The following is a 24,794-nucleotide window of genomic DNA, read 5'->3' on the forward strand; positions in this document are numbered from 1 at the left end:
AGTAGGCTAGTGGCAAATTGATCCTTACATGAACCCTAGAAAAGAACAACACATTTCAGTTCTCTATGCAGTGACAACTTTGTATTCTAGGCCTAGCCCCTTGCAGGATGGCATAAGCCCCTCTCTAGTTCCGTCCAAGGAAACAGGTAATATTTGCAGGACCTGGGGAATGAGTACAAAAGGAACCCACTGCCTACAGTCTGGCTCCACCTTCTCTTTTGACCACCTGCTCACACACACCAGAAGGGGTCTCTGAAGTATTTTTGTAGATACTCCAGCACATCCATCTAAGGGGCACACACCATGGGAGTGGTGTACCCTAGGGAGGAAAGATACAGGGAAGGGATACTGAAGGTTATGATGCAAGATCCAGGGTGTTTGGGCAAAGAATTCAGGAGTCCCCCAAGCCACAAAAATGTCTACAAGGGGATTATCCTAAGAAAAAAATCACAGAACTGCATATGTTGCTGTAGGTAGTTGAGGTCAATGGACTGACTATACTCTAGGCCTAGAGGCCTTTTCATGAGTTTCTAGAGACATTGTCAGTATTGCTTGTTGTTTGCTGATGACATACTGACATTTGGAAGTGAGTTGTTGCATATATTTCTTACGAGAGGTCAAAGGCTTTAGTCGTTTGTTGTACAGTAAGTTTTGTTTTGTTATTGTATCATATAATCTTGCCAAGGAATTGATTATTGACATTCAACAGCTTATACTGCAGTGCTTATTTTGAGCAGAGAAAAGACAAAATTGGATAGCATAAAGATGTTAGGAATTACACAGTGAGAGATTACTAGGTAATCATTATGGCTTCACCTTAAATTGTGTATTGTAAGATAGCTGCTTTACTTCTCTTGTGGAGGGACAGGTAGGGAGGATCTGAGGTTTTAGCCAATCTCCCAATCCAATTTATCAGGAGAGCCATTGGAAATAATGTATTCTTCTGGAATCATGACATGATAGCCTATATTATTTTGATTATAATTGATGCTATTTTGCTCTTCCATTTGATAGATTTACTGTATCTTGTGAAAAAGTAGCTGGTGGCTTATTTTATACTCTTTAACTCACATATCTAAATTTCACATCAATTTGGAAAGAAAAAAAAATCTTTGCTGAAACCCAGTCTGAGTCTTGCTCTGTTGCCCAGGCTGGAGTGCAGTGGCACGATCTTGGTTCACTGCAATCTCCGCTTCCTGGGTTCAAGCAATTCTCATGTCTCAGCCTTCCGAATAGTTGGATTACAGGTGACCGCCACCACACCGGGCTAATTTTTTTATTTTTAGTAGAGACAGGATTTTGCCATGTCGCTCAGGCTGATCTCGAACTTCTGAGCTCAGGCAATCCACCCACCTCAGCCTCCCAAAGTGCTATGATTACAGGCCTGAGCCGGCACCTGGCTTTCAGTTCTGAGTCTTAACAAAATAATTGTCCATTAATTGAAAGAACCAAACAGGGAAAGGGCACAATAATAAACCTATAAGACTTATTCAAGGTCACCAGGAGAGAAAGTAGCTCTTACACAGGTGCCCAGCATTGCCACCTTAAGCAGTGGCAACTCCATTTGGAGAATTTTACTAAAAATCAAATAGAAAATAAAAGAAGTCCAGGTGTGGTGGCAGGCACCTATAGTCCCAGCTGAGGCTGAGGTAGGAGGATCCCTGAGCCCAGGAGTTCAAGGCTGCCGTGAGCTATGATCACATCGCTGTACTCCAGCCTGGGCAACATAGTAAGATCCCATATCTCTCTATAAAAAAAAAAGAAAAAGAAGAAGACAAACAAAACAAGCGCAAAAATGGAAGACAAAGCAGCAGTTAGATAGGAGGAATAAGTTCTGGTAATCTATTGCATTGTAGGATGACTAGTGTTAACAATAATGTTTCAATAATAATAAAATATTTCAGGATAGCTAGAAGAGGGGTTTTTTTGAATGTTCTGATCACACATACACACACAAAAGGTAAATGTTTGAGGTGAAAGGTATCTTAATTATCCTGATTTGATCATTATACAAAATATACATGGATCAAAACATCATATTGTACCTCATAAATATGTATGCTTAATATGTATCAGAAATAAATAAATAAATAAATAACACCACAGGTGAGTTGCTTACAGAGTGAGATGTTTATCTCCCACAATCTCTGTCTCTGGCCAGACCTAGCATTCTCTTCCAGTCTTTTATTAGCCATATGATCTTAGGCAAATTACTTAGCTTCTCTGATCCAGAATATCCTGGTCTCTTAGTGGAGATAAGCCTACCTATGGTCTATAAAGTAATTAATTGAAATGTTGTACATAAACACTTCTGGCAACTAGTGGGCTCTTAATCTATCTAAGTTTCCATACCACCTCCTACCTTTTTTTTTTTTTTTTTGAGACAGAGTTTCACTCTTGTCATTCAGGCTGGAGTGCACAATCTCAGCTCACTGCAAGCTCTGCCTCCCAGGTTCAAGCGATGCTCTTGCCTTGGCCTCCTGAGTGCTAGGATTACAGGTGTCCACCACCATGCCTGACTAAATTTCGTATTTTTAGTAGATGGAGTCTCACCATGTTGGCCAGGCTGGTCTCAAACTCCTGACCTCAGGTGATCTACCTGCCTCAGCCTCCCAAAGTGCTGGGATTACAGGCATGGGCCACCACGCCTGGCCTCACCTCCTACCTTTTAAATATAGATGAAAATGGAAAGACACACTGTTCCTACCTAGTTATCTTTGTTGCTTAGAAATTCAAACTCACAGCACAGGAAATAGCACAGAATCTAATACTAGAATTGACAGAGAGCCAGGAATGGGAAGAAGGCTGCACTGTTCTTACCTGAGAAATAGAAATAGGTTTTTAAAGGAATGAGGAAGAATTTTTTTTAATTTTAGATATCTACTTTTAAATTTTTTTACTATTTAGGAATTTGGCTCTTTGAACACTTTTTAGAAACAATCTTTGCTCCACACATTAACAGATACGTTAATGACACCTGGGACTTGGCTCACACTATTGGTTAGAAAATGTATTGGCTAGAATGCGATGTTCTTGCCAAGTAAACATAGACTAGTTTCTGTCCTTTCCATCATTATTCTGAAAAGCTCCTTTCAGTTCTTAAAGGTGTGTCATCACTTAAACATAAACAAAACCAAAATGTTTGACAGAGAACTTTAGGCTTGAGGACTCCAGAACACCTGTTCCTTACATCTGAGATGGTGCTTTTTCTATAAGAGAGATTTTCTCTTGTAGAAAAAAATCTTAACATCAATGACATATTCAATGTCTATGTATATTTTATGCTCAACTAATTATCAATATAGGAGAATCACCTAGAACTTGGTTTTATTTGCTGCAATAAAAACCATAAACATCGCCACTGGATGAGGCCTCACATGAGTTTCATTTTCTCTTCAGAGGTCCAAAGTAGTCATCCAGAAAGTGTTTCACATTCATAGTCCCAAATTCTTCTTCCTTTTTGCTACCTCAGTAGTACATCAATAATTAGAATAATAAAATAAAATATGGTATAAGTTAATGAGGGAGTTTTGGACTATGTAATTCCTAAGGTTTCCTCCAGGTCTAATATTTTAAATTCTATTATAATAAAATTTCATAAATAATATATAGAGAGAGGAGAAAAATATAATCATAGCAACAATGAACTAACTAAAACACCTGAGGGGTAAAATCCTTTCTGGTAATCCAATCAGTCATGGGACTTCATTATTGTAAAGGGAATTCTAGTAAATCAAAAGAACTGAGATCCCTAGAGAATAAGCAACACACTCAAGGTTAAACATGTCAGTCAAGTACTAATTTGTTAAAATAATCACATATCAAGAGACAAAAACCTTTAATAACCTTATTAAATTTTATTTATCCCTTCTATTAATGTGAGTTGTTTGCTAAGTAGTATTTTTTAATTAAAAGCATAATGTATGGTGAATTTACAAACATAATGACAGAAAGTGGAGTCCAGCTCCATCTCCAGTGAGCTGTGTGGTCTTTCATTACTTACTTCCCTTGTCTGTTCTTCCATTTATTTGTCTGTAAAATTATGGAATTGAACTATATGACTTATAAAGCCCCTATGAGTTTTAAAATACCCTCATCACTACTAATGAGGTTTTGATCCTTTAGAAAGTTCTAAATATTTTCAAAAGTGTGGGTTTATCAAATACCTCTCTAGCAGATCTAGGACTATAATTAGAAATTCAGTGCTTGCATTTGATTTAGTGAAAATAAAGAAAAAGATACACATGGAATACAGGTACATAGCATGAGAAAGTGATTGTCAATTCCCCAACTCCATCCACACTGCAATATTGCTCCTCCAAATTGTTTATTTTACGCTCTTGCCAACTGAATATCATAAAATCCAGCTAACCTTCTAAGAGAAAATATCAAGGAGTATAAAAATGTAATGATTGTTTTTTATCTTTCATTTTTTTGTTGTTGATGAACAAGATTGATCTTTAACATTTAACAGTCCTACAACCAAGTTTCACTGAATCAAAGACAGATACCTGAAGTAAAACAAATTCCACCATTGGCTTTCCCACATCAAATAATATTCTCTCCCTCCTCCTGCACTCTCCTGGTCTCCTTCTTCCCCTCTCCTTCTTTCTCAAGATTTTAAACAGATACCTAAAGCGTGAAGGTAGTTATGCTAAAGGGTCATATAGACCTGCAGTCTGTCTGCCATTGTAAAACCAGTGCATCAATCTGCCAACTAAATGAAAGAGGAAAATGGAGTAAATGTGCTAAGACAAAGGAAGAAGAGACACTAGTTGGCCCCTGGAAGACCAAAAAATGGAGAATGTAGATTCCTTGGTCCCTGACAGCTTCAGTGTACAGCCTTATTTCTCATGAAGGCTGAACATGTTTGATTTTATTTATCAAAATTATTGCATATCCCCATCTCCTTTATTTGAACTAATATGGGTAGATTTCTATTCCTTACTCACAAAAAGAGCTGAGGCTGGTGCGAAAGAAGTGAGTTATCTCAATTGATTGGTCACAGTCAGTTACAGATTGAACTCCTTGTTCTACTCTTTCCCCTCATCTCACTATTACATTTGACTAGTCTTAAAGAAAAAAAAAAGAGCTGAAACTAAAATGGCTGGAAATATACTCCAAAGATTACCTGTAGAGCTGCAATGATCTATGACAGCCAGTGAGTAGAAAGCAGCACTTGAAAAGACTTCAGGGAAATGTCTAAGGTCTTGGTTTACAAGGCTCTATGTTGCTAGATTACTGGGGACAATGAGATTAGTGCCTACACTGGAATTAATTAACCTAAAATGCTTCCTTAGAGGCAAATGGGAAACCCAGGGGCATAGAAGGCTCTGATTCAGTCCAGCAGTAGGCACCCACCTGCTGGAGGTGTGCTAACCCACTCCATCAACTACACTATGTAACTTATTTTACCCTTCAGTAAATAGTAGTACTAATTGAAAGAGAGTCAGTTTTCTACATTTTAGAAACTTAGATTAACCGATATATGATATCTGTTATATGATACAGTCATAATTTCAACAGTTACACCAGGTGGTCAGTTTGTTACTTATTACCTCTAGATTAAGGAATGTGTAATTTCAAAACTGAGAAATCAAAGTCATTTTTCAGCCAAATGGAGTAAAAACTCGAAGTTTCAATTTGAGGTTGGCACAGTGGCTCACACCTGTAATCCCAGCTCTTTGGGAGGCTGAGGTAGGTAGATACTTGAAGTCAGGCATCCAAAAAGAGCCTGACCAACATGGTGAAACCTTGTGTCTACTAAAAATACAAAAATTAGCCAGGTGTGGTGGAATGCACCTGTAGTACCAGCTACTTCAGGAGTCTGAGGCAGGAGAATTGCTTGAACCTGGGAGGTGGAGGTTGCAGTGAGCCGAAATCGTGCCACTGCACTCCAGCCTAGGTGACAGAGTGAGACTCCATCTCAAAAAAAAAAAAAAAAAAAAACCATTATTTCAATTTGGGGAATCAAAATGTGTGATAACTCTCCCTCAGATACATGGAATCAAGTGTTTTGAATGTTATGAACATGTGAGCACACTCTGAGAGACTTGATGCTAAATGATTTTTTATTAGGATGCTTGAGTCTCTGCGTAGGTGTATTTGAACCTTCCTTCTCCTCTCTCCACAACAAAAAACATTTTTATTGCTTTATTATTTAATAATAATATTTTCAGCTTTTGCAATTGTCTTGTACCTAATAATAGTTAATGCTTACGATAAATTCAAATTTAAAATAATATGACTGGAGTAATACATATTTCCAGAAGTAATTAAAACTGCTTTAAATCTAAATCAGTATACCTACTATGTACCCACAAACTTTTTTTAAATAAATAACTGCATATTATATTTATAATTATTATTTTCACATGGTTCATATGATACCATTTGATTGAAGGGACATTTCACCAAGAAATAATTAATCGGCTGGAAAAAGTAGTAGGAATATAGTTATAACATGTAGACAATTAAAATAATAAAAATTAATCCCAGCACTTTGGGAAGCCAAGGCAGGCGGACTGCCTGAGCTCAGGAGTTCAAGACCAGATTGGACAAAATGGTAAAACCCCATCTCTACTAAAATACAAAAAAAAAAAATTAGCCAGGTGTGGTGGTGGGCGCCTGTAGTCCCAGCTACTCAGGAGGCTGAGGCATGAGAACTGCCTAAAACCGGGAGGCAGAGGTTGCAGTAAGCTGAGATTATGCCACTGCACTCCAGCCTGGGCCACAGAGAGAGACTCCATCCCTCGTCTCAAAAAAAAGAAATGAAGAAAGTTGGAATATTTACTGAAAAGTATTACTCTGGTTTTACTTGTATACCCAAAAATGTTTAAGATAATATATATTTTATGTCTTTAAAAGACTACGATAGCATTGAACTGAACAAAATTCACAGTTGATTATTATAAGCTTGAAGTAAACACACAACATATGTTAGTTAGTTAGTATGCTCTACAAATAAGCTACAGGATGTAAACAAGGCCAGAAATGTGTTATCACTGTAAATTCAGCATGGTTAATCCTACCAAATGAAGTTTGCATGTATTTTTCAAAAAGGAAAACAAGCTGGGCACAGTGGCTCAAGTCTGTAATTGCAGTACTTTACAGCACTTGGAGGCCGAGGTGGGCAGATCACCTGAGGTCAGAAGTTTCAGACCAGCCTGGCCAACATGGCAAAACCCCACCTCTACTAAAAATATAAAAAATTAGCTGGGTGTGGTGGCATGTGCCTATGATCCTAGCTACTCAGGAGGCTGAGACAGGTGAATTGCTTGAACCTAGGAGGTTGGAAGTTGCAGTGAGCCAAGATTATGCCACTGCACTCCAGCCTGGGTAACAGAGCAAGACTCTGTATCAAAAAAAAAAAAAAAAAATAGGCAGATGTGGTGGCGGGTGCCTGTAATCACAGCTACTCAGGAGGCTGAGGCAAGAGAATCACTTGAACCTGGGAGTGGAGGCTGCAGTGAGCTGAGATAGCGCCACTGCACTCCAGCCTGGGCAACAGAGCAAGACTCTGTCTCAAAAAAAAAAAAAAAAGGAAAACCAAAAGACACAAGAGTTTTATCTATTTTGTCCCTATAACCCTTTATATTATTTATCTTTGATGCAGTGGTCCTGATTTTTTCACATATGTTCACTCCCAAGAAAATCTGAATTGGAGAGAGAGATCCAAGATGGCTGATGATTAGCAGCTCGGGCACACACCTCCCAGTGAAAGCGCAAAGAACGAGAGGACGCCACACTTTCAGATGAATATTAGTTGCTCACGGACCAGGAGATTCCCAGTGGAGGAGCCCCACGGGTTGCCAGGGCGACTCTTGTGGCCGGCGTGGCGGTTTTGCTGGTGCCTTAGCACGCCAGTTCTTGGTGCAGAGTCCGGAGATTCCTGGGCAGAAAAGCACCATCAATCTTAACACCGCTGTTTTGGCCGGCTCAGTGGATTGCTCAGATTTCGGCGCAGGGAATCAACAAATTGGACGTCAGAGACCCAGTTAGAAAGTCGGTAATTATAAAGACGACAGACGGACAAATATATAATGAAGGGAAGAAACCAGCGTAAAAAGGTAGAGAATACTCAAAATCAGAATGCCTCGTCCTCTACAGGGGATTGCAATTCCTCCTCAGCAACGGAACAAGGCTTAATAGATTACACGTGTGTTCCAATAACAGAAGCAGGTTTCAAAACGTGGGTGATAAGAAACTTCTGTGAATTAAAAGAACTTGTTCTAACCCAATGCAAAGAAACTAAGAACCTTGAAAAACGGTTTGACGAAATGTTAATGAGAATGGACAATTTAGAGAAGAATATAAGTGAATTGATGGAGCTGAAAAACACAACACGAAAACTTCGCGAAGCATGCACAAGTTTAAACAGTCGAATTGATCAAGCAGAAGGAAGGATATCAGAAGTCGAGGACCAGCTCAGTGAAATGAAACGAGAAGACAAGAATGCAGAAAAAAGGATGAAAAGGAATGAGCAAAGTCTCCAGGAAATATGGGACTATGTGAAAAGACCTAATTTACGTTTGATAGGTGTACCTGAATGTGATGAAGAGAATGAATCCAAGTTGGAAAATACTCTTCAGGATATCATTCAGGAAAATTTTCCCAACCTGGCAAGGCAGGGTAATATTCAACTCCAGGTAATACAGAGAACACCACAAAGATATTCTTCAAGAAGACCAACCCCAAGGCACATAATCGCCAGATTTATTAGGGTTGAAATGAAGGAGAAAATACTAAGGGCAGCCAGAGAGAAAGATCAGGTTACCCATAAAGGGAAACCTATCAGACTTACAGCAGATCTCTCAGCAGAAACTAAGCCAGAAAAGAGTGGGGACCAATATTTAACATTCTTAAAGAAAAGAACTTTCAACCCAGAATTTCCTATCCAGCCAAACTAAGCTTTATGAGCAAAGGAAAAATTAAATCTTTTGCGAACAAACAAGTACTTAGAGAGTTCACCACCACCAGGCCTGCTTTACAAGAGCTTCTGAAAGAAGCACTATACATATAAAGGAACAACCAATATCAGCCTTTCCAAAAATATATCAAAAAGCAAAGAACTTTAACACAATAAAAAATTTACATCAACTAATGGGCAAAACAGCCAGCTAGCATCAAACGCCGGTATTAAACTTATATATATTTTAATTGGATAAAAAGCCAAAACCCATCGGTATGCTGCATCCGGGCCCATCCTACATGCAACAATACACAAAGACTCAGAGAGAAGGAGGAAGATTTACCAATCAAACAGAGAGTAAAAATAAACTAATAAACAAAAAGCAGGAGATGCAATTCTCGCCTCTGATAAAGTAGACTTTAAAGCAACAAAGATCAAAAGAGGCGAGGAATGACATTACATAATGGCAAAAGGATCAATGCAACAAGAAGAGCTAACGATTCTATAGATCAACGAGATAGAAAATTAACAAGGATATTCAGAACTTGAACTCAGACCCGGAACAAGTAAACTTAATAAACATTTATAGAACTCTCCACTTCAAATACACAAAACATACATTACCACCTCATACCTATTCCAAAGGTGACTATATAATTGGAAGTAAATCACTCCTCAGTAATCGCATAGCATTTCATAGGTTTAAATTAAATATTAGTTGGCTGTTTGTTTGTTATCTTCTTCCCTTATTCCTTCCTGACTATATCATTAAGTATAATTATCAGTATGAAAGAGGTTTTCAATACCCATTACTAAATTGCATTCTAGCCTGGGCAAGAAAGCAATACTCCCATTCTCTCTCCCTCTTTCTTTTCCTTTTCCCTCCTCCCCATTCTCTCTCTCTCTTTCTCTTCCTTTTTCCTCCTTCCTATTCTCTCTTTTTCTCTTAAAAAAAAAAAAAAAAGAAGCCACCTGCAAATGGACTGAGGCCAGCATCTGTGATATTAGCCTGCCTGCATGTTAGAATCACTTGGTGACCTTAAAAAAAATCTAAGCATATTATTAGAGTCACTTGATGAATTTTTCAAAGAATCAAAGCACACACATGCACGCATACACACCACACACATCTATCACACACACCACACAAATCACACACACATAAACACACATACACCACACACATCACACACATACACCATACACACACTACACACACACATAAACACCACACACATCCCATACCACACACACAAACACATATACACACACACATATACTATACATACATCACACACAGACATACACACACATAAACATGGACCACACACATACACTCACAAAAAAAAAAAAAAAGAAAGAAAAGAAAATCTGAATTGCACCTTGCTTTTTACTTGCAATTTTGATTGTCATAATTGCTGCAAGGGATTAACCAAAAGCATAGATCTGTTATATAAACAACAGAATAACATTGTTTGGATTTAATATTGCTCAACTGTAAAAATAATTCATTAACTCAGCCTTTAACCTATTTGTGTCTGTCATTTCCTGTATGTTTAAGGTTATTTCCATTGCATGAACTGATAACTGAAAGTCAGGCATATTTATTCTTCTATTTTCTTCTTTTTTTCTTTTTTGAGACACAGTCTCGCCCTGTCAACCAGGCTGTAGTGCAGTGGCATGATCTTGGCTCACTGTAACCTCTGCCTCCCGGATTCAAGCAATTCTCTGCCTCAGCTTCCCAAATAGCTGGGATTACAGGCTCCTGCCACCACACCTGGCTAAATTTTAGTAAAGATGGGGTTTCACTATCTTGACCAGGCTGGTCTTGAACTCCTGACCTCATGATCCACCCACCTCGGCCTCCCAAAGTGCTGAGATTACAGGCATGAGCCACAGCACCCGTCCTTCATCTATTAACTTCTAAATGGATTATAGGTCATCACCGTCTATTTTCTGAGCCTAAGTAGACTCCTTATAGTTTCATTTTTGAGCCATTTTCTCTATTTTGTTGATGAGCCTTAATATAATTATAATATTAATATATAATGACTAACTTTGAATTTTCACTACATATTGTGTTGTAATTAATACTTATAAAAACCTTATAAAAATTTTGCAAAAAAAAAAACAAAACAAAACAAAACAGAACCACTAGTTAGAAATCTGACATAAGAGAAACAATATGCAGAACTATAGGGACAAAGTAGATAGAATCCCAAATAGCTTTTTTTATTTTTGGAAGATACAAGTCAACAATTTTCATTTGGTTTTGCATTTTTTTTTATAGTGCTTATATATTCTTGGTGAGGGACTATGTTAACTTCTCTTCCTGGGTCCACAAGCGACGTGGTTTCAAGCGCCATGCCTCCATCCACCTCCCGATCTGGGAGCCTAGAGTTCTTTGTCTAACTTTCCTGCCCGAGGGAAAGGTAGAAAGCCCAGGTGAGCTTTGTTTAGAAGGTCCACAACAAGCTCCGAGGGAGGGGGCTTTGATTATGGGTCAGGCAACCAATCCTATATCAGAGACTCCAGAGGAAGTTTGGAAAAACTCCTCTCACTGGGCGAGAACTTGAATGGGGTGGGAGTAACTACGGGGTTAAAATCTCCCTTGCTCCCTGTCTCTTCCTGCTGGCTGGAATGTAGATTTAATCTGTGAGGCACAGCAGATAGCAAGATAGAAGGAACCTAAGTCCATAACACAATGGAATGCCATACCAGACTTGGTCTGACAACCTGGTAGACTTCAGTTTTTTTATTTTTTTTTTTAAGACAGAGTCTTGCTCTGTTGCCCAGGCTGAAGTTCAGTGACACAATCTCTGCTCACTGCAGCCTCTGCCTTCCGGGTTCCAGAGATTCTCCTGCCTCAGCCTCTCAGGTAGTTGGGATTACAGGCACATACCACCACACCTGGCTACATTTTGTATTTTTAGTAGAGACAGGGTTTCACCATGTTGGCGAGGCTAGTCTCCTCCCGCAGTGCTAGGATTACAGGCATGAGCCACCTTGCCTGGCCGACTTCAGTTATTTTAATAAATTCTGGAATATGGAGCCGGGCGTGGTGGCTCACACCTGTAATCCCAGCACTTTGGGAGGCTGAGGCGGGCAGATCACCTGAGGTCAGGAGTTCAAGACCAGCCTGACCAATATGGTGAAACCCCATTTAAAAAAAAAAAAATCCTGGAATATGGCAAAGAAACAAACTTTTACTTTGAGGCTGCTATTATCTGCAGTATTTTTGTTACTTGCAGTCAAACTTACCCTATTTGCCCTCTACTTTGTGTGCATGTGTGTGTGTGTGACAGGGTCTCGCTCTGTCACTCAGGCTGGAGTACAGTGGTGCCATAAGAGCTTGCTGCAACCTTGACCTCCTGGGCTCAAGGGATCTCCCGCCTCAGCCTCCAGAGTGGCTGGAACTACAGGCGTACACCACCACGCCCAGTTAATTTTTGTATTTTTTGTAGAGATGGGATTTCATCATGTTGCCCAGGCTGGTCTTGAATTCCTGGGCTCAAGCAATCCTCCTGCCTCATCTCCCAAAGTGCTTGGATTACAGGTGTGAGCCACCATGTCAGGTCTCTTTCTAATATTGATCGGCAAGACTTGTGGCTTTGCTAATATAAACAGAAGAATATCCTCTCAATAACACAAAACTTTGAATTGGTCCCTCCTGGTTCAGCAAGTTATATATTAAAGGGAGAAAAGGAATTTAGAAAAATCATCTCTTAAGATAAAAACTCAGCTTGTGGCCAGGCGAGGAGGCTCATGCCTGTAATTCCAGCACTTTGGGAGGCTGAAGAGAGAGGACTGCTTGAGCCCAGGGATTCCAGATCAGCCTGGGTTATTGCTAGTGAGACCTCATCTCTGCAAATAAAAATTTTTTAAAATTAGCTGGGTGTGGTGGTGCATACCTGTAGTCCCAGCTACTTAGGAGGCTGAGGTGGGGGAATAGCTTGAGCCCAGGAGGTCAAGGGTGTAGTGAGCTGTGATTGGGCCACTGGGCTGCAGCCTGGGCAACATGGTGAGAATTCAAAAAAAAGAAAAGCAAAAAGAAAAACTCAGCTTGCTTGCAAGGCTACTGACTTGTATAATAGTATTTTGCTTTCAGAAGTTGAATACATAGCTTTTTCTTTTTGCATCCTTTCCATATCCCAGTTCTACCAGCCTGATCAATATCTCTACCAACTACAGCAAAGATTGGGTTCTGAGAAAAGCAAAAAAGAAACTCACAAGGATGGTTTTCAAAACATTATGTTGTTACAGTTACCTGAAGGAAAACAGCTAAATCTTATTCCTTTGCATTCCTTAAGCTAACAGTCCCCAGTAATTATGTCACCAGGGATGGGTTTCATGAAAGACAATCTTTCCATGGATTGGGGCAGTAGAAGGGTAGATAGTTTTCAGGGTGATTCAAGCACATTACATTTGTTGTGTACTTTATTTCTATTACTACTAAATGGCAATATATAATGAAATAATTATATAATTCACCTTAATGTAGAATCAGTGGGAGCCCTGAGTCTGTTTTCCTGCAACTAGATAGTCCCATCTAGGGGTGATGGGAGACAGTGACAGATCATCAGGCATTAGATTCTCATAAGGAGCATGTGACCTAGGTCCCTTGCATGTGCAGTTCACAATAAGGTTCAGGCTCCTATGAGAATCTAATACCACTGCTGCTGCTGCTGCTGCTGCTGATCTGACAGGAGGTGGAGCTCAGGCGGTAATGCAAGTGATGGGGAGCAGCTGTGAATAGAAGAAGCTCTGCCTTCTCTCTCTCTGAAATAATTCAGTCAAATATAGATGAACCTCCTGCTGTGTGGCTTGGTTCCTAACATGCCATGGACCAATACTGGTTCATGCCCGAGGGGTAGGGGACTCTGCCTTAGGCCATTTCCCATCTTCACAGCTTCCAAAGCTCATCTTTTTTTGTTGTTGTTGTTTTGAGATGAAGTTTCTTTCTTCTTGCCCAGGCTAGAGTGCAATGGTGCTATCTCAGTTCGCTGCTACCTCTGCCTCCCGGGTTCAAGCAATTCTCCTGCCTCAGCCTCTAAGTAGCTGGGATTACAGGTATGCGCCACCATGCCTAGCTAATCTTGCATTTTTAGTAGAGATGGGGTTTCTCCATGTTGGTCAGGCTGGTCTCAAACTCCCGGCCTCAGGTGATCTGCCCACTTTGGCCTCCCAAAGTGCTAGGATTACAGGTGTGAGCCACTGCACCCGGACGGCTCATCTTTTAAAAACGGCAACAAATTTATAGAAACAGAAAGCAGATTAGAGGTTACTGGGGCTGGGAGAAAACAAATGGAGAATTATTGCTTAGTGAGTACAGAGTTTCTGTTTGCAGTGGTGGAAAGGTTTTGGAAATAGAGAGTATTGATATTACACAACATTGTGAATACAATTAATGCCACTTAATTGTAATTCTAAAATCCTTAAAATGGCACACTTAATGTTATATATTTTTACTACAAAATAAATAAAGCTAGGAAAAAACATATCTTAAAAGAATAGACGAAAAGATGCCTACCCCAAAACCTTTTAATCATCTCTATTTATTCCTATACCTAATTCTTACTCTATTTTCAAATTTTTATGAAAGCTTTTGGAGCCTGGAGAATGTGTCTAATATATGCTGCAATAGTAACCATCATATTTGTTTGCTTAGCTGAATAATTGTAAATAAAAGCACTTTACTTGTAGACTGGGCATGTTGGCTCACTCCTGAAATCTCAGCACTTTGGGAGGCCGAGGCAGGAGGATCACTTGAGGCTAGGAGGTTGGGACTAGCTTGGGCAACATGGTGAAACCCCATTCTCTATTAAAAATGCAAAAATTAGCTGGGCATGGTTGTGGGCACTTGTAATCCCAGCTACTTGGGAGGCTGAGGCACGAGAAGCATTTGAACCTGAGAGGCAGAGTTTGCAGTGAGCCAAGATTATGACACTGCACTCCAGCCTGGGTGACAGAGCAGGACTCTGTCTCAAAGATAGATAGATAGATAGATAGATAGATAGATAGATAGATAGATAGATAGACAGCACTTTACTTGGTACATTTTTTTTTCCATTAAATGATATGGGGGCAGAAGTACCCAGATTCCTTTTGCAGAGGGAGACCATTTACTTGAGCAGAGCTCTGAGGTAAACAACAGTAACAAAAAGAATCTCAGCTGGAGAAGGACTCTGCTTAGAATAATGCAGGGGAGAAGGAATACCTGAATCACACTTAAGACTGGCAAATCTAGATCCTTGATTAATTTCCAAATTATTTGTCATCTAAGATTGTGCATAATTTTGTATAAGATATAGAGTTAGCAGGGTAGGGTCCCCTTCATATTTTTGTCTCCAGGAAAGACTTAGTAAAGAAAACCAAAAGTTCCTTGATTACAAAAACTGAAGTATATACTAAAAAAAGTTGGTGGTGGGAAGAAAAATGATGCTATACCCAGGAAATTAACTAAGGCAATAATAGCAAGAGGACCACATGAACCAGAAGAAAGGAAAATACAAAGAAATTAAAATCAGCAAACAAAGCAAAAGTATTCTAAAATCGAAACAGGAATTTAAGCAAACAGAACAAAAAGGGGTTGAGAGGTTATTGAAAAGACAGGCAATCTTAAGTGTCTTGCATTCTTTAAGCCTTTACAGTGTTATTATTATTTTATTTTATTTTATGATTATTTTTTGAGACGGAGTCTCTCTCTATCACCCAGGTCGGAGTGCAGTGGTAGGATCTCGGCTCACTGTAACCTCTGCCTCCCAGGTTCAAGCGATTTTCCTTCCTCAGCCTCCCAAGTAGCTGGGACTACAGGTGTATGCCATTACACCCGGCTAATTTTTGTATTTTTAGTAGAGACAAGGTTTCACTATGTTGTCCAGGCTGGTCTCAAACTCTTGACCTCAGGAGATTCACTTGCTTAGGCCTCTAAAAGTGCTGTGATTACAGGTGTGAGCCACTGCACTTGGCCCAGAATGTTATTTAAATTTCCCACATTAAATAACTCTTGAGCATTACTATACTCACAGCAATATGAGAGCATTTGTCCTTGCTTCCACATGAAAGGCGATTTCCTCACTATCACTCAGATAATTTAATCTCTACATTCTACATTGTTTACAGCCGTATAGCTGTAAGATTGTAGGCTGGACCAGAGATCTGTACAGCAGAATTGTAAGTAGCTATTATGGTGTGACTTGTTGAAAGAGTTTCTGTCCAAAATCAAATTATTCCACTAACTTGCTTCACTGACTGATTCCCACCATTTGAAAATGTCTGCTTCGGGATAAGGTATTATTGTCACAAGAAATTTTCTTAAGACATAGATCTCAGGCCGGGAGCGGTGGCTCAAGCCTGTAATCCCAGCACTTTGGGAGGCCGAGGCGGGTGGATCACGAGGTCAAGAGATCGAGACCATCCTGGTCAACATGGTGAAACCCCGTCTCTACTAATACAAAAAATTAGCTGGGCACGGTGGCGCGTGCCTGTAATCCCAGCTACTCAGGAGGCTGAGGCAGGAGAATTGCCTGAACCCAGGAAGCGGAGATTGCGGTGAGCCGAGATCGCGCCATTGCGCTCCAGCCTGGGTATCAAGAGCGAAACTCCGTCTCAAAAAAAAAAAAAAAAAAAAAAAAAAAAGACATAGATCTCCCAGGGAGTACTAAGATAACCCAAAGCTCTGGGATTCATTTGTTAATATGAACTCAGCAGGACATGAAGAAACAGGACAGCTAAGTTTCTGTTTGTGGAGGGTCCCGTGGATCTGTTTTCTCTCTCACACCTCAGTCAGAAGTCTCATGTCACTACATACTAACATATTTTCATTTAATATCCCATATTGCTACTGATGAGTATTTCCCTTTAATTAATTACATTTGGGTTATAGTTATCGTCATCATTCCTGCATAGATAAGCAGGCAGTTCTTAATTTACAAATGAGCCAAACATTCATACAGTACTTTTGGTCTCCCACTGCCAATTAATTATGGAAAACGATGGAGCTTTTTGTGAATCTGGGGCTTAAATATGAAGGTAGAGAAGACTCCCAGGTCGAGATGGGCCCACGCTAGCTGACTCCAAGGACAATCTTGCTGGCAGTGATAGCCTACCTATGTAGAGGCTACTCTCTCCCTCTCCTCATCCCCAAATCTCTTCCAAATGTTGCCTAAATTCCACCATATAGAGTTTGTTTTGATTAATAAAATTCAAATGCACCTGAGAGAGAATTCAAATGGACATGGAGGCCAAATTTGGGGCAATTTAAATGTCAAAAGGAATAATAACTGCAATTGATTATAAATCAGTGAATAAATAAAAACCCATGAGTCTATAGTGACAAACAGAAAAAGAAAGAGGAAAAAGATAAATTGCCACCTTTGAAGGTGACTGTTATACTAACTTCTTATTCTGAAAATTGGCAATTAAAGCACCCACGCTGTCTTTCAAGGAGAAATTGTAGTTCATTCCCAGTTGGTGAAGAAAGAGTGTGTGTGTGTGTGTGTGTGTGTGTGTGTGTGTGTGTTTTTATAAATGCTAGCTAATAAATGTCATCCCCAATAAAATAATAATTCAGTCAAGGATGATCAAGAATGCTAACACATAATGGAAAAGGTTGTTTTGGAGTCCGATATTTGCATGGGACCAAAGTACCACCTCACAGATGACCTTGTAATTACAAAGGAGGGCTTTACCAATTTAACTGATGAAATTTAACATCACAAATAGTGGGACAATCTGATATTGTGTGTTGCCTAATGTGACACAACAATCCAAAGTACACATCATCACTTCTGATACATTCTTGCTAAACCTGATTAATTTGAAATTAATAAGACTCTGGATTTAACCTTCCAATTTATAGGAAATGAAAGAGAGAGAGAATCAAGTTAAATCGTATGTGGAGAAAACAATCAAATAAACCCCAAATCCTACAAATTCATTTGTCCTGGTCTCTTCAAAAGGTCAATTTTATGGGAAAAAAAGTGGAGGACTGGCCAGGTGGAGTGGCTCACACCTGTAATCGCAACACTTTTGAAGGCTGAGGCTGGCAGATCACCTGAGGTTGGGAGTTTGAGACCAGTCTGACCACCAGGGAGAAATCCCATCTCTACTAAAAATACAAAAAATTAGCCAGGCATGGTGGTACATGCTTGTAATCCCAGCTACTCAGGAGGCTGAGGCAGGAGAATCACTTGAACCTAGGAGGGAGAGGTTGCGGTAAACCGAGATAGCACCATTGTACTCCAGCCTGCGTAACAAGAACAAAACTCCATCTCAAGAAAAGAAAAAAGAAAAGAAAAGAAAAGAAAAAAAGTGGAAGAGTATTCTAAATTAAAAGAAACTAAAGAGATAACAAGTTCTATGTGTAACCCTTGTTTTGACCATGGACTGGCCAGTTATAAAAGGTAGAACTGGGAAACGTTCAGTGTATACTATACATTAGATAATAGTAGAAAAATATTTTCTCAGGTGCAATAATGCTAATGTAATTATGCAAGAGAATGCTATTTTTAGGTTATTCAGGCTAAAGCACTAGGGTAAATGTGTCATAATGGTTTTTTTTTTTTTTTTTTTTTTTTTTGCTGTTTTGAGATGGAGTCTGCTCTCTCTGTTGCCCAGGTTGGAGTGCAGTGGCACAATCTTGGCTTACTGCAACCTCCGCCTCCTGGGTTCAAGCAATTCTCCTGCCTCAGCCTCCCAAGTAGCTGGGACTACAGGCGTATGCCACCATGCCCAGCTAATTTTTTTGTATTTAGTAGAGATGGGGTTTCAACGTGTCAGCCAGGATGGTCTCGATCTCCTAACCTCATGATCCCCCAGCCTCAGCCTCCCAAAGTGCTGGGATTACAGACATAAGCCATCGCACCCAGCTAAGTGTCACAACGTAGGCATATACAGAAAATTGTCAATTGATGAATCTAGTGGTGGGCACAAACATGACTTTTGTACAATTCTTCCAATACTTCTATATTTTAAAAATTATATAATAAAAAATGGGAAAAAATACCCCTAATAGCATTGTCTGTCAGTCAATTCAGATGTTAGTCTCATTTATTTCAATCATATTACTTTCTTCCTTATGCAGGAGCAGCAAAGTGTGACACCTTTCCTTACCCATTGTAAGAGTCATGGCCAATACCACTTTTTTTTTTTGGAAATAAGAGTCTCACTCCGTTGCCCAGGCTGGAGTGCAGTGGCACAATCTTGGCTTACCAGGCCAAGAACCCGCCTTCCAGGTTCAAGCGATTCTCCTACCTCATCCTCCAGAGTAGCTGGGACTACAGGTGTGTGCCACCATGCCCGGCGAATTTTTGTATTTTTAGTAGATACAGGGTTTTACTATGTTGGCCAGGCTGGTCTCCAACTTCTGACCTTGTGATCCACCCTTCTCAGCCTCCCAAAGTGCTGGGATAACAGGCATGAGCCACCGCGCCCAGCAGCCAACACAAAAGACAAGTTAATAAGAGAAAAGTATAACTAATTTGTTTAATAAAAGTTTTATGTGGAAGTCATTTGTAAAGCACCTAAAAAGATTTTAGCCTTTTCAGACTTCCAAGTTGGGATCTGTCTGAAAGAGAGTATAGTCATTGTGAATGACTCCTCAATACTTCTTACATCAAATTACCTCTTCAGTCTCTAACTTACTCGTGCTGTCTGTGTGTGGGTGGATGGGTGTGGGGGTGTGTGTGTGTGTGTGTGTCGGGAGAAGGAAGTGATATATCTTATCATCTTTTTTTTTTTTTTTGAGACGGAGTCTTGCTCTTTTACCCATGCTGGAGTGCAGTGGTGCGATCTCGGCTTACTGCAACCTCCGCCTCCCAGGTTCAAGCAATTCTCCTGCCTCAGCCTCCCAAGTAGCTGGGATTACAGGTGCCCGCCACCACACCTGGCTAATTTTTTGTGTCTTTTGAAGAGACTAGGTTTCACCATGTTGGCCAGACTGGTCTCGAACTCCTGACCTCGTGATCCACCCGCCCTGGCCTCCCAAAATGCTAGGATTACAGGCGTGAGCCACCACACATGGTTTATATCTTATCGTCTTAACAAACACACTAATCAGACCTAACCTCTTTTTTAGCTTCCTGGGAGGCATGTACAAATTCCCTGAGAGTTCCCATGTATTTACACCACCTCCTACTTTCCCCAGGGAAAGTGGCCACTCCTAGGAGAACAATGCATACATTTTACAAAGTTTCTCAGGAAATTCCATACTTCAGTGTGACAAAACCTTATGGAAACAAGAGGAGAGAGGAAATGAAAGAATGAAGGATCCAGAAGGAAGCAGAGATGACCTAAAGGGAAGAATCAATGTCCTTAATAAAGACAAAAAAGAAAAACATCAAAAAGAAGAAACAGGGCCAGGCACAGTGGCTCACAACTGTAATCCCAGCACTTTGGGAGGCCAAGGCAGGCGGATCACTTGGGGTCAGGAGTTTGAGACCAGCCTGGCCAATATGATGAAACCCTGTCTCTACTGAAAATATAACAATTAGCCAGGTGTGGTGGTACATGCCTATAATCGCAGCTACTCGGGAGGCTGAGGCTGGAGAATTGCTTGAACCCAGGAGGCAGAGGTTGAAGGGAGCCAAGATTATGCCACTGCACTTCAGCTTGGGAGACAGAGCAGCACTCTGCCTCAAAAAAAAAAAAAAAAAAAGACGAACAGGCAGTGATGTTAATCCCTAGGTCAGGGAGGATTAACATTTAGGAATAGGGAAATTAATTTGACAATTAGATAATAATTTGTGACCTTGGAAAAAGAATTTCTATAGCCTATGGCAGAAACTAGATTAGGAACACTTAAGAAATGAGTGGCTGATGAGAAAATAGAAGTAAATAAAAGATGGCAAGTGAATAAATTTCTGAAAAGAAACCAGGTACCTGCTCTAGACAGAGCACTATACTGGGCACTGGGCAGACTTCATGGGCATATGACCTTTGTAGTCACACAAAGTTCAGCACTCATAAGGGTCCTGGCTTGGCTTAATACTTTGATGTCATCTCTTGAAATTCTTAAAAATTTTTGAACATGGCACCCTGCATTTTCATTTTGCACAAGGCCCTACAAATTATGCAGTAAGTCAATATTAGTCCATTCTCATCCTGCTATGAATACCCAAGACTGGGATATTTATAAAGAAAAAGGTTTAATTGATTCACAGTTCCACATGGCAGGGGAGGTCTCAGAAAACTTACGATCATGGCAGAAGGCACCACTTCACAGGGCAGCAGGAGAGAGAATGAATGCAAGCAGGGGAAATGCCAGATGCCTATAAAATCATCAGATCTCCTGAGACTCACTAATGATCATGAGAACAGCATGGGGGGAACCACCCCCATGATTCAATTACCTCCACCTGGAACCACCCTTGACGTATGGGGAGTATGGGGATTACAGGGATTATAAGTCAAGGTGAGATTTGGGTGGGAACACAGAGCCAAACCATATCAAGGTCTAAGAGGGCACTGAAGGGGGACCCAAACTATATCATTCATTATTCATTTATCTATTGTTGAATATTCAATAAATAAATAAATTACCTACTACAGAGCCAATCACTGTAGTGGTCTCTGGAAACATAAGCCAGGCATGGAGGTGCACGTCTGTAATCCCAACTACTTGGGAGGCTGAAGCACAAGAATCACTTGAATTTGGGAGGTGGAGTTTGCAGTGAGCCGAGATTGCCCCACTGGACTCCAGCCTGGGTGGCAGAGCAAGACTCCGTCTCAAAAAAAAAAAAAAGAAAGAAAGAAAAGAAAAGAAATGGGCGGATGCAGTGGCTCATGTCTATAATAGCGGCACTTTGGGAGGCCGAGTCTGGCGGATCACCTGAGGTCAGGCATTGGAGACCAGCCTGGCCAACATCGTGAAACCCCATCTCTATGAAAAACATAAAAAATTAGCCAAATTAGCCAGATGTAGTGGCAGGCACCTGTAATTCCAGCTACTTCGAAGACTGAGGCAGGAGAATCTCTTGAACTTGGGAGGTGGAGGTTGCAGTGAGCCAAGATCTCGCCACTATACTCCAGCCTGGAGGACAGAGCAAGAGCTTGTCTCAAAAAAAAAAAAAAAATTACCTTCTTCCTGTCCAAAATATTTTTATTCAATTTCCATTTTCTGTTTTGACTCTGTACTAATTTGCTATTAATCTTGGCAAAATCAGCTCCTTACTCTGCATAACAGCTTCATCATTCCTAAAATGACAAATACAATCCAAATAATGTTTCCCAAATGGCAGACTTTAGCATGCCAGTGTCTTGAATGGCAGTGAGAAATTGACCCCTCCTCCAATGGGACAGTTAGGAGGGGTTGCGCCAGCTAGAGCGCCTTGGGACAGTACCTCTGGTCATGAGCAGCCTTATTAGGACTTCTCTGGGCAGCCTGTGGCCTGGAGTGCATGCCAAGCAAGCAGGAAGCATTGTGGACAACAACCAGCACTTGTAGTCCTGCTATCTGTGCCTGGCACATGGCAATTACACGAAAACCACCCCACTGCCCATCATGAGAGATTCAGGCCAATGCACAAGTTCGTGATCTTGGTGCCCAAGGAATACAACATACACCTCCAGAGGTAGTTTGTTTGGGAGTAACACAGGAGCAGAGTGGGGTTCCTGGTGAGTTCAGCAGCAAGCAATGCCCTAAAATTTGTCTTAACATACAATGGCTCTTACTATTCTATGAAGCAAATGCTATTTTAATGGCAACCAGGCTTGCTGTTAACAATGCACACATTCTGAAAGCTGGAGTTTCAATGTAGAAATCTTCATATAAAAATGTACTATTGGGTTTGAAATGCATTTGCATGATCACATGAAATTACATTTGTCAGTAAGAGTTCTTAGATTCTTTTTTTTTTTTTTTGAGACGGAGTCTTGCTCTGCTGCCAGGATGGAGTGCAGTGGTGTGATCTTGGCTCACTGCAACCTCCGCCTCCCAGGTTCGAGCGATTCTCCTGCCTCAGCCTCCTGAGTAGCTGGGATTACAGGCACCTGCCACCACACCTGGCTAATATTTATATTTTTAGTAGAGACGGGGTTTCACCATGTTGGTCAGGCTGGTCTCGAAATCCTGATCTCATGATCCGCCCACCTTGGCCTCCCAAAGTGCTGGGATTACAGGTGTGAGCCACTGTGCCCAGTCAAGTTGTTAGATTCTTTAAATATAATTACAATTGTAAATTTTGAATGGTTGTATAAAAATGGTTTAAAATATTTTATCACCCACTTATGTGAATCAGTCCCTCAATGACAACGACTATTCAGAATATGAGGAGTTCATTATTAAAAAGTCTAGATCAGGCCAGGCACAGTGGTTCATGCCTATAATCCCAGCACCTTGGAAGGCTGAGGCGGGCAGATCACTAAAGGTCAAGAATTCTAGACCAGCCTGGCCAATAATGTAAAACCCCATCTCCACTAAAAATACAAAAATTAGCCAGGTGTGGTGGTGCCCACCTGTAGTCCCAGCTACTTGGGAGGCTAAGGCAAGAGAATTGCTTGAACCCAGGAGGCAGTGGTTGCAGTGAGCCGAGATCATGCCGCTGCACTCCATCCTGGGCAACAGAATAAGACTGTCTCAAAACAAAAACAAAAAAAATTAGCTAGGCATGGTAGCACAGGCATGTAATCCCAGCTACTTGGGTGTCTGAGGCATGAAAATCGCTTGGACCCAGGAGTGGTAGGTTGCAGTGAGCTGAGATCATGCCACTGCACTCCAGCCCGGGCAACAGAATGAGACTCTGTCTCAAAAAAAAAAAAAAAAGGCTGGGTGTGGTGGCTCATGCCTGTAATCCCAGCACTTTGGGAGGCCAAGGCGGGCAGATCACCTGAAGTCAGGAGTTCGAGACCAGCCCGGCCAACATGGAGAAACCCCATCTCTACTAAAAATGCAAAAAAATTAGCTGGGTGTTCTGGCAGTCACCTGTAATCCCAGTTACTTGGGAGGCTGAGGCAAGAGAATTGCTTAAATCCAGGAATTGGAGGTTGCAGTAAACTGAGATTGTGCCATCGCACTCCAGCCTGGGTGACAGAGTGGGACTCCGTCTTAAAAAAAAAAAGTCTAAATCAGAAACTGCATAAAGCCACTTCAACCATAAAATCTAGTATCAAAATGTATTCACAAGAAAAAGTTCAAGTTGATCATTAAAAAAACATGGAAAATTTTAATTTGAAAGTGTTATGCAAATTCAATATTTGCATTCCTACTACTTTGTATTTATCAAAATTAGACACTTAAAAGAAAATATTACTACCATTTAGATGCCTCTAAATATCTTCTAGTTTACCCTAGCACGCTGCACAAAAATGATCATTTTCTGTATGTCACAAAAGAAAGGAGAGGGTCTGATACAGATTATAAAGTTTGCCACTCATCTCACCCTAGTACCTTCACTCCCTCCTCCCATCCCATACACTCCCTTTCTCATTTCAAAGAGTCAGGGCTGCAAGTGTAGATCGTAGCCAAGGTTCAAGTGTGTGCCCTACAGGGTCAAGGACTGGAAAAGGGGATTTTGTACCTGAGATACAGTTGGAGCTTATTTATTTATTCATTTATTTTATTTATTTTATTTTTTGAGATGGAGTCTAGCTCTGTCACTCAGGCTGGAGTACAGTGGCATGATCTCAGCTTAATGCAACTTCTGCTTTCCGGGTTCAAGGGATTCTCCTGCCTCAGCCTCCTGAGTAGCTGGGAATACAGGCACACACCACCATGCCCGGCTAATTTTGTATTTTTAGTAGAGACAGAGTTTCACTGTGTTGGCCAGGCTGGTCTTGAACTCCTGATCGAAGGTGATCTGCCAAACTCGGCTCCCAAAGCGCCATGATTATAAGCATGAGCCACTGCGTCCGCCCGTTTCTTTTCTTTTCTTTTCTTTTTTTTGAG

This window comes from Aotus nancymaae, unplaced genomic scaffold (genome assembly GCF_030222135.1).
Source record: "Aotus nancymaae isolate 86718 unplaced genomic scaffold, 86718_ANA_hifiasm-v0.15.2.pri h1tg000008l, whole genome shotgun sequence".
Taxonomy (NCBI): domain Eukaryota; kingdom Metazoa; phylum Chordata; class Mammalia; order Primates; family Aotidae; genus Aotus; species Aotus nancymaae.